The sequence below is a fragment of the Malurus melanocephalus genome, unplaced genomic scaffold, assembly GCF_030028575.1.
Source record: "Malurus melanocephalus ecotype Western Australia unplaced genomic scaffold, MMel_1.1 scaffold_626, whole genome shotgun sequence".
In the NCBI taxonomy this organism is placed as follows: Eukaryota; Metazoa; Chordata; class Aves; order Passeriformes; family Maluridae; genus Malurus; species Malurus melanocephalus.
In genome coordinates, this window is record NW_026623858.1 from 302,510 (window position 1) to 313,598 (window position 11,089).

Sequence of the window (11,089 nt, forward strand, 5' to 3'; positions counted from 1 at the left end):
TAATCAAAACCTCTGTTCTGTTTGGAATTGGGAGTACCTGATGATGAAGGGAAGACAGAAGACTTAAATAGTTTGTGTTCACAAGTACCAGACCATTAACATTCAGAAATTAAATATTTGTTTTCAGGGAGTATTAGTTTTAGTCCATTATGCTTACAGCTGTAGATCTTTCTCGTAGGCTAAAGCATGTCAGTAAGAATAGTGCCAATACACCTTGGATGAATGGACTACTGAACTACGCACTGATACTGCCAGCTGTTAAGAGAATTCTTCTGCCTGTTAAAAAGTAGGACTGTATCATGTGCAGCTGTATTTTTGTGTCCAATACAAGGATTTTAAAAATATGACAATCAAAGTATTTTGCAAATTACTTAAAACTGGATCCTTGGTCAAGGGAATCGTTTAACAGTTTGTGAAGTGACAGTGATGTATTCCACAGTGAAAATGTCACATGACAGTAGCACTGAGATTCCTGGTCCTCTAATCATAAAATATCCTTCAGGTAAGGCAGCTGCATTGTTTCAAATGTGGAAACTGGCAGATGTTTAGCATTTCTTAACTTCAGGCCACAGATACCTGCTGTTTGATTTAAGGCTCTAGAAAAACTACCAGCATGGCTTGAGCTGAAGTTGCTGTAGAATAAATAGCTGCAATAGATGAACTCTTTTGATTTGTTGTTGTTTTATTTGCCCTAGAGTGCGCTGCACTATTTTAAAGTGACACACCTCAGGGTTTCACAGCAGACTCCCCTTATTCTAACATGACTGATCCAACATTTGGTTTGCTGGAAAAAAGCTGTTTTAAAGCCATTATTTTAAAATCTCTAGGATGGTACACACTATCTTTATTTAAAAGCAAAGGATTGGCAATTCAAAAGGTTTATTTTAATAGATTAGCAACCACTTTTTATGAAATTTCATAGTGGAAATAGGTTTTTGTAGTGCCCTGGCAGCCAGGAGGGCCAGCCTGGGGTGTCCTGAGGTCATCAGGCAATCACCAGCTGGGCAAGAGAGRTGATTGTACCKCTCTRCTCTGACCTGAGGTGGCCTCACCTTTAATATTGTGTGCATTTTTGGGCACCACTGTATAAATGAGACATTAAACTATTAGAGCACATCCAAAGGAGGGCCACAAGGGTGGTGAAGGGTCCTCCGTGAGCTGCAGGGGACTTCCTGCTTTACCATGGTCTTCACCACAGGCTGCAGGGGAATCTCATTTGCAGTGCCTGGAGCACCTCCTCCCCTTCCTTCTCCACTGACCTTGGTGTCCGGAGGGCTGTTTCTCTCACATATTCTCATCCTGTTTTTCTCTGTCCACAATTACATCTGTGTGACACCTTTTGTTTTTCTTCTTAAATGTGATCCCACAGAGGTGCTACCATCGTTCCTGGGTGCCACAGCCTTGGCCAGCAGCAGGTCCATCTCGGAGCCAGCTGGCATTTCTCTGCCATTCATACGGAAAGCTTTTGGCAGCTTCTCACAAAGCTACTCTTGTAGCTACCCTGCTACCAAAACCAGGCTGTGTAAATGCAATACAAACATCCTCAAAGGCTCTGCAATTGCTTTGGACCTTGTTGATCCATGATCATGTCCAGAGTATAATGCAGTGTCCACTTGTGGGGCAACATTTTCCTCAGGACAGGAATTGACCAGCAATGAGTACAGGAAGACCATTGGATGTGGAAGGGCACAGTGGASGTCATTGCTCAACAGAAATTATTTTCAGGAATGATTATTTAGGATGGTGCCCCACTGCCTGCACACTTTGGTTCCCCTTGGATTACAGTCTGCATGTTCCTACTAATTTCCTTTATGAAGAGGAGCATGCTAAATAAAAAATGAAGGACATTGTGTGAATTTCATACTTGTGAAATCCTGAGTTATTCAACTTGGAGAGATTTTCTACCTTTCTACAAGCCCAGTGGTGTTGGACCTCAGAAATCCCTGAGCATTGGAAATGTTCAGTTTGAAATTCTTKGTTGTCCCTACAGTATTTTTGACCTGAAGTTCTGAAGCTAAATTATCACTTGCACTGTGTCTGAAGATGTCCATGACACATGTGCCACAGAAAGCTGGGATYCCAGACAGCCCACTTGGAGGAAACAAAGTGTTTTTCTAAAGGGAGAAAAGTCCTTGACAAGAAGTAACCTTGGCTGTTATTCCTTTGAAATGGTACATTCTGACAGAATACTCCAGTTTTGACAAATTCATATTTTCTACTGGAAGGGTTGTTAGAAAATTCCCAGCTCTGCCTAAGTCCAATTTAGTGAAAGTATTATTCATGGCACCCTAAATAGTACCTCTCAAAGCTGAACTGTCCCAGTCATTTAATTCTCTACATAATCGATGTTTGCCAAAGCATCTCTTCATTTTTGTTGTGTGTATGTAAACTGTTTGCCACATCCCTTTTTGATGAAGTGGTCAGCACAGAATAGTAGTTCAGAGGAAGTTCTCTCATTGATTTATACGATGGTGTTCTCTTTCAATACTGTTTTTAACACCACTCTGCATCTTAACATTCATTCTTTTGATCAATGCCATGTATTGAACAGAGACTGTTATTGGCTTGTTCACAGAAGTGTCCAAGTCCTTTTTTCCCCTCCGCAATTGCAGATAATTTAGAGTCCTGTAAGGTGCRTTAGTAGTTCAGATTATTCTTCCCAATATCTATCATTAGCTTTTCTTTCTGAGTCCTGCAAGGCAGACAGGCAGTGGCATTGCAATCAGGCTTCCCCCAGGGAGCACAGCTTGAAATTTGGTCTGGGACTCTGCAAGCACACTGCACCAACCACCAACCAGCACAGGCGTGGAGRGAAAGTCTTCCCCACAGAGACCTGTCCTTTTTATCATCAGTGTGACCCTCCTCTTGCTCTCACAATTACTCTCTCCAGCTGCGGGTTATCAGAGGAGAAAAAACTAAGGAGAAAGTGACATGTCCTTAGTTCTCTCAAAGAATTGTGCCTCAGAAGCCTAGGTTTTACTGCAGACTGTATGATGTATGAAGAAATTATTTCCTGGTATTACCCTAAAAATGACCAGATACATAGCTGATCAGCACTCTGATTTAGGATGAGAACTGGCAAAATAACTGCCTTAATTTAAGTTGCTAATCTCAGTCCTATAAGATTGTGGCCTTTGCCTAAATATTCTATTTTTAAGAGAACTGAAGGCTTCCTGAAAAACTAACCCCACAGCTGTTGACAAAATGCTCAATGTTTTGGGATTTTGTTATTCTTTAATATGTGCTTTTACTTGATGTTCCTGGCTGAAAACTATTCTGTGAGTTGGGCACACCATACTGGGGAGCTGAGCACACTGAACAATCGACACAAGCTGTCTGGTACAGGCAAATACAAAGAGCAAATAACACACAGGGAAAAAAAAGCCAAATGTATGGTAACATGGAGATTTTAAATTTTTTTTTGGCATCACAAAGAAGAGAAAGTTTAATATAAGAGTGGTCAGCATGGAAAGATATTTAAATGAATAAATTATCTAGATTTCATGAGTGAAGGTTTTCTACCTTTAGTTGGCAACTGCTAAGAGATCAGTKTAGCCTCTTGGGCTTTTGCAGTGTAGCAGTTTGCTGCTTGTAAAACAAATAGCAAGGATTAAAGTAGATTCATTTTTTTTCCTGGCAGACTAAGGACCTGTCTTCTGTCAGGCTCCCTGCTCAATACTTACRGATAGTGCTTGCTCATAGAAGAAATTTGTCAGCTTCTAAAACATTGAAKTAGGAATGATTTTTTGCAAACATTTATAACTCAATAGTAACACAAGCTGTATTTGCAATTTAACTTTTAATTACTTCCTGGAGGAGTACTGTCGAGAAGAGAGTCTGCTCATCATAGCCTGCTCAGTTGTGCCCTGTAAGCATGATTAAAAGCAAATGTCACAAGAAATTCTTCCTCCTAAAGGAAGGTCATTACCCATCCTACTGACTGCAGGATGTAAAAGAATGTAAATACATATAACTGTTACCTCTGAATAATCTAATATTAATATTCAGCCCATTAAAGTACAAACCCAATTCCCCAACCCCCCCTCATCACGGTCTCATGAGCTGTTGACACAAAAATATCAGCCAGACCTCCAGAAAAATGAAATTTTTGATTTTATTTTTCTTTTCCAAGGAATGATCAATATTCAAAAATGAGATGGAATCAAATTCATTTCTCTATTACTCCCGTGCAAGTTCCACTCTTTTGATTAAATTATCGACAGCATCATGGCTAATCCATGCCATTCAGTCAGGATTGTTGAGGTGTATCTTAGCAGAGTTTGAAAAATAAGCTTGTTAATGAAGCATGAGAACTGGCAGCAGCCTGCTCAGCCTCTCAGCAGTGTTGGGGGAAAAATGCACAAGGCTTCCTTTTTCTTGCATAAGGTTTGCTGTATTTGAATGGAATTTGACCGCAGAAATGTGAAGTTGTTACGGTAAATGGTATCTTCTCTGTAGGATGACACTTTTCTGCTCTCTGGTTTCTCTTCTGTCACCTGGCCCCAGGAATTTGCCTTAGAGGTGTAGAACAGCTATAACACTCTTGGGGGCACAGGACGGACAGTTGTTTTTGTCCAGGTCTTAAGAGAAGAATTTTTTTTTGCAGCTGTAAATTAGACAAAGAGAAAGTTCTAGATAGGGCAAAAGGCTTCAGCAGTCTACAGTCACTCTCCAAGGCACAATCCAAGGATGCCAATATTTGGGCTGATGAGAAAGAAGTGAGGTCTCAGTGCAACCTCCCACAAACCATTCTTTTTCATAGAATTTATAGGAACTTTGGTATTTTGTCATACTCCAGAAGTTTCTTGGCAGTCAAAACATTACTTTGCACAAGATGGCAGCAAAAATCCAAAAATAAATGTGTTCATTTCTTTAGTGAGCTGCTTTTTTTTTTTTTTTTTTCAAAAGAAGATTAAAAGCTAGAACAAATCATAGAGAGTAGCGATAAAATAAAACAAAATATAACTATTTATTTATAATTTGGGGCCATTGAATGCAAACAAATCCTATAATCACTTAATTTGAGAGGCTAACTAGTGGTGAAAGTTTTTGTCATGATCCTCTGCCCTTGATACTATGTATTGGAGTAGTGATAATTTTATTGTACAGAACTTTTTGCAAATTTCTGCTGTCGCCATCTCATCAGAACTTAATAAACGAGAAATAATCTTCATTTTACCAAAAGAAAACAGCTCAATAACAATTAGGACATTTCTTTTGGGCCAATCCTCTCTGGCCTTGCCTGATTTTTTCCTGTGAGACTGAACTATATATTTTATGAGTTTTAAATCTCTGGTATTGCAAAGTTCTGCATCTGAAGGTCTCACAGGCAATCACTGCAATTATATTACTTTCTGCCCAGCCAGCTTTTGCTCTATGAATGAATCACTCATGAGAAGAATGCTGTTATATAATCTCAGCTTCAGAGTTTAAGAAGATTAAGACTCTTAATTTTCATTTCCTGGTATCCACTGAGGGCAAAGGAATGTACTAGACATAAAAGTGTAAGCATTGATGAAGTATGGGGAAAGAAAAAAGTAGGATGCTTGTGTCTGACCTGTTGCAAAATTAGAGAAAATAGATTTGTAAATCTTCAGAGTGAAGAAAACCAAAGTTATCTAGTGAGTAGGTGACCAACATGATACAGCCTCTTTGGTGAAATAGAGACAGCTGAGGCAAAGGATTCAGGTCACGTTATACCAGATAGGGACAACCCATTTACTCCTGTGAACCAGAAAGGAGCTCTACAACAGAGTAGCTCTACAAGTCACCAACAAATAATGGCTGTGCGGGGACTCCAGCAGGAGCTCTGCCATCAAATGCTGCCTCTTAAATGGCATCGATGCAGTGAACACCTTGATGCGCTCTTTTCTCCATCGATATCAATGATTAAATAGGGTGGGCCACAGACTGCAGCATTGCTGAATAATCAGTTAGAGCCATGCTGCACTACTGCTCTAATATGACCAGGATTGATTTTTCTTTCTATGTAGCTGCTTTAGTTTAGCTCTATTTTCTCTTCTATTTCTTCCTAATAAATACCCAGGATGAATCTATGCCAGATACTACAGTTAATTGCATTCACGACTTAACTAAACATGGCAGACTACAACATGGAGTCTAAATTATATGTCAATTTATTAACACCTTACAAATTTTGCATGAAGAAATGTAGATAAAGTCCAAATATTRGGTGTAAATTAAAACTATTGAGGTGTAACAGTATGTGAGAGAGAAAAATGCTTTTACCTTCTCTTACAAGGAAAGAAGTAATGTATAATTGCATGCTTTTGTAACAAGATATGTTTTGATAGTAAAGAGGCTTCTTGTCACTTAATAAAGTGACAAATAGTGTGAATTGTCCAGGTTAGAATAAATGCCCAGACTTCTGTACCGTTACACCTCACTGCAAGGTCATGAACTTGTTACCAGCCCCTTTCTGTTCCCTTGGCTATTTTAATCCTTTTGACTACTGCCTGTGGTGCTGATTGGAAGTGTTTGCAGGCTGGAATAGATATACTACACCGTTTGTGAGAGATACTTTATTGCATGCTGAGTATGTCTGATGTTTCAGGTTTGCTAAGTATGCACAGATCAAAGGTGAACTTAACACTGAATTTACTTCCATGTATGATTTATCTGAGAAATACCTGTCCTTTCAGATGTCTCATAGTTCATGCTGTTGGATGTCAGGAAAAAATGTGAGTGTCACAAAACATCAGGAAAGTTATATCCTCCAACTTGGGATAGAGGATTTTGATGTCTACTATGGGATGGTTAATGATAATGCCTTTGGTTCTTCAGGATCTATTTGTCATCTGATTCTAGTGCAAATAAATCTGCCATTACAGATTCACAGGATTTTTTCATAACTATATTATACAAGAAATCACATACTTGACAATGAACTGTTTATTTGCAATTTATTCTCTGTCTTCTGCCAATGGGAAAGTAATGGGACTATACATGCTTATTTTTCATAGAAACATGGAATAGTTTGGGTTGGGGACCTTAAAGGTCATCTAGTTTCAGTTTTTTATAAAACAATTAAAGAGTGGACAAGATTTTCTACTCCAATATTTGGAGATTTTTGTGTTTTTCATTAAGAAAACATCAGTATCAAGAACTGTAATAGAAAATTTCACAGCATTTATACAGCAGTCTAATGAATTAAAAGGAAAATTCCTATTTTTGCATACAGTTAAAAAAATCCTTCATAGATACACTGACCTTGCAGGACAACTGTCAGAACTAGGGAATCAGCAATATTGTGTAATTAAAATGCCTTTCTTATGATTTTTTTTCATAGTTAGAAGTGGCCTGCATTTGATCTAAAGTTGAAACAATGGGCTTTTCTTTAAGAATACATGGTGAGGTTTATTATGGGTTTTTTTTTTAGTCTCTTGGTACGGAGTTGGGAGGGTTTTGTTTTTTAGAGTTTAACTTCTCAGGAGTTCTATTCATTTGCTCACATTAAATGATACTTTGGAAATCATTAATGTGTTTTCTTRTAAGATTCAAAAGCAAGTTTACTCTCTAATGGCAACTGCTGGCTTCCTTGCTTTGAAGTGCTATTATTGATGCTTGAACTGTACATGGTCGATACTGTGACATTTCTATGGGTCTGGTTCTGGATCATTAAAGCTGTGAAAAGCTTTGTTGTTAATTCCAGTGAGCATCAAAAGATCCATGCTGGATCATGCTTATAGTATTAATCTCCATCGTAACAAGGCTATAGCATAAGATCAAAAAGTATTTGATTCATTTTTGATAATTTTTACAGTTCTCAACTTCTTAGCTTGTTTCCACCTCCCACAATGTTTAAAGCCTTCATGATTTTTTGCTGATCTGGATTTGTAAAGTAATTGTTAAAAGCCTTTGATATTTATAAGCTATCTGAAACATTTCTACTAATTAATTATTGATGCCCCAAGTRATTCAATCCTACCAACTTGTTATAAATATTTAAGGTTTCTATGAAATAAAGGGAGTTGACTTGTTTCTGTTTGCTGGAAGTTAATTTTACCTTCATGGTTTTGTAAATAGTAACAAGAAGACTTTTAATAAGGCTCAACATGTTTTTATCTATATGTATTTTAACGTGTGCTATAAATAGTGTTGATTTCTTGTCCTTGAAATTAGCAAAACATAGGAGTTCTTCTATGTCCAAAAGTATCACAGAATCAAGGAACATGCTGAGTTGGAAAGGAACCAACAAGGATCATCAAGTCCAACTCCTGACCCTGCACAGGACCATTTTCAAGAGCCACACCCTGTGCTTGAGAGCATTGTCCAAACACTTCTCGAAMTCTGTCAGGGTTGATGCTGTGACCACTTCCCTGGGGAGCTGTTCCAGTACCCAGACACTGTCTGGATGAAAAAACCTTTTCCTGATATCCAACCTAAACTTCCCTGACACAACTTCAGGCCATTCCCTCAGGTCCTGTCACTGTCACCACAAAGAAGAGATCAGTGTCTGCCTCTCCTCTTCCCCTCACAAGGAAGTTGTAACTGCAGTGAGATCCTCCCTCAGTCTCCCCTTCTCCAGGCTGAACAGACTAAGTYACCTCAGACACTTCTCATATGGCTTCCCCTCAAGGCCCCATTAAGTCTGCACTTGTCTGTGATTTCACACACTCAAGATCCTGAACTACAGGGTGCATGGTCTTGGAGTAGATTATGAAGGCTGATGAGTATCTTTATACCATGTGTTGGGAAACTTGCAACTTAAGAACTTAAGAACTTAAGGAAGTAAATTAAAAATATTTCTGAGTTTAGTTGGAGCCCAAACTTAGGGCTATTGGGAAAGAGTAAACACATCTAATCACTGTTTACTCCATGGTGCTTTGGTGCTGAGTCAGATAATTCTTCAGCAAAAAACATGATTCCATTTAAAATTCAGAAAGTAGAATCTTATCTAGAAAGTAATCCACTAACACTTTTCAGCACCCTCTGAATGGACTGATAAGAGCTAATCAATCAATTTTCAAAGCCTGACTGCTGTAGGAGGATAGTGTAGTGAGTGTGCTACCACCTTCTTCTTAGATTAATTCCTAACAGCTGGAAAAAAACAAGATGTGGAAAATATGGCTTTGTTATATCATATACTTTTAAATAATCCAGGGTTAACTTGGTTTGTGAGAAAATAAGTTATAGCCAGGACGCTAGCACACTGCTGAGAGCTCTCTTTCCACTTTGAGTCACTTTGGGATCTTTTACCTGTAACAGAGGCAACCTGCAGCAATTGTTTATTGGTGGTTCAACGAGACAGAGAGCTAGATAGCTGAGATAATTGGCCAGGACGCTGAGCATTAATGTGCTCACCACATTCAATGAAGGGAGTCTGCCAACCCAACTGTTGCCTCTCAAGTGGGGGAAATACAGGYCCTTTTGTACAGGCTAATTCTTTATACTGTTGAGTTGATGTCCTATTCTCCGCTTTATTTTATTCTCCCCTTGAAGATTTTATAATTTTATCTTAGTATGTGTGTCATAAATCGCTGAGTTCCTTCTGTCCCATCTCTGCACTTCTGAAAATGTCTTCGTATGAAATTTTTGCTAGCTCACTTCTAAGTCACTTTTTGAATTCAAAGGTTTGAGATTTTGAATTTGTTGGTGGCTCATTTGCACTTTCAAAACTTCTTGACAGAATCAAATATGTCATCCAGTAAGGTTTTTTTTGCCAAAATATGARCTATATGGACTCCTTTGATCCTACCATATGGGGCCACCTAAGCATTGCCTAAGCTGTTATTGTTGCAGGTTGTATCTTCTGGCACATTGTTTTGGCTTTTGGAAAATAATATACAGACATATTTTAAACTTGGATAAAAAATCCTTTATACTTCAGACAGTTAAAGCATTTTCACACCACCATAAACACAATCCTGTATTTTCATGGCATGTATCCACAAAGCTGTTMTTTGTCCTTTGCTGCATAGTCCTTGGCAGGCTGAGCAAGATGCTGCTTTTAACATTGAGGCATTCTAATGTTATAACTGATTCTCTTTAAAAATCAAAGCTATCCTTTTCCTGAGAGAGAACTTAAATTTGTGAAACTAAACTCAAAAAGGATGTCTAAATCATGTAGTGTTATCTCTTCTGTATGACAGAATATCAAATTTTACAGTTAGCTTACTTCAAACCCAAATGCTTGTTAAGCTGGGAAGTTTTACACGGCTCATGGTAGGATCTTATTGGTAATCCAGCTCACTAGGTCACTTTTGTTCGAGGTCTTCTACTGTGCATGATGAAAACAGGATATACACAGCTGTAGAGATTTATATCCTTTCAGGTGAGTATTTTTCCTCCTGAATCCTTGAGCCACGCACTATCTCAATAAGTGCAGTCTGTTTTTAAYTTTATTATCTGAAGTGACTTTGGCTTGCTAACTTTCTGTCAGCTTGATAGCAGTATGCTTGTCAGATCAAAGCCTTGGCCATAGAGCTGTTCTCTACCAGGTGAAAGCCTGTGCAGCGAGTTGCAGTATCAGAATCCCCCTAGGAGGAGCTGACTGTGTGAGACAGTCTSATGTTGCAGAGATCTCCCACATATTTTTCCCATGTTACACGATGATTTCCCACGTAAATTAAGCATTCTTTCTGTTAGATTTTATAATGCTACTGTCACCCCTTTTAGAAGATGTATTGGGCAGTCATGAGAAAATTACTCACAAGATTGTTGATACCCTTCTGGGTAAATAGACCTGAATCCCAAGCATGCAACCTGCACCTGAGTTTTTGGACACAGGTCTCCAGTATGTGCCTGTATTGTAACAAGCATTGCAGCACTGTGATCATTTATTCAATGATTCATGTTCTTTTTTTAACAATATCTTTCTAATTATTTACTGACATCTTGTGAAGTTACAGTGTGATTAACATTTGTTTCTGGGATGGTACTGAATACATTTGCTGTATAATTATTTGTATATACTCTTTTTTGATCCATMCTTTCCATAAAGATATATCCATAATTAATGTCATGGGTCTTTATTTATTTCCAGAGATAAAGAAAGTATTAATTCCCATAGCTCATTTGAACCTTCAGGGGAATAGTAATTTTTAGATCTAAGTAAGCTATTCAACAT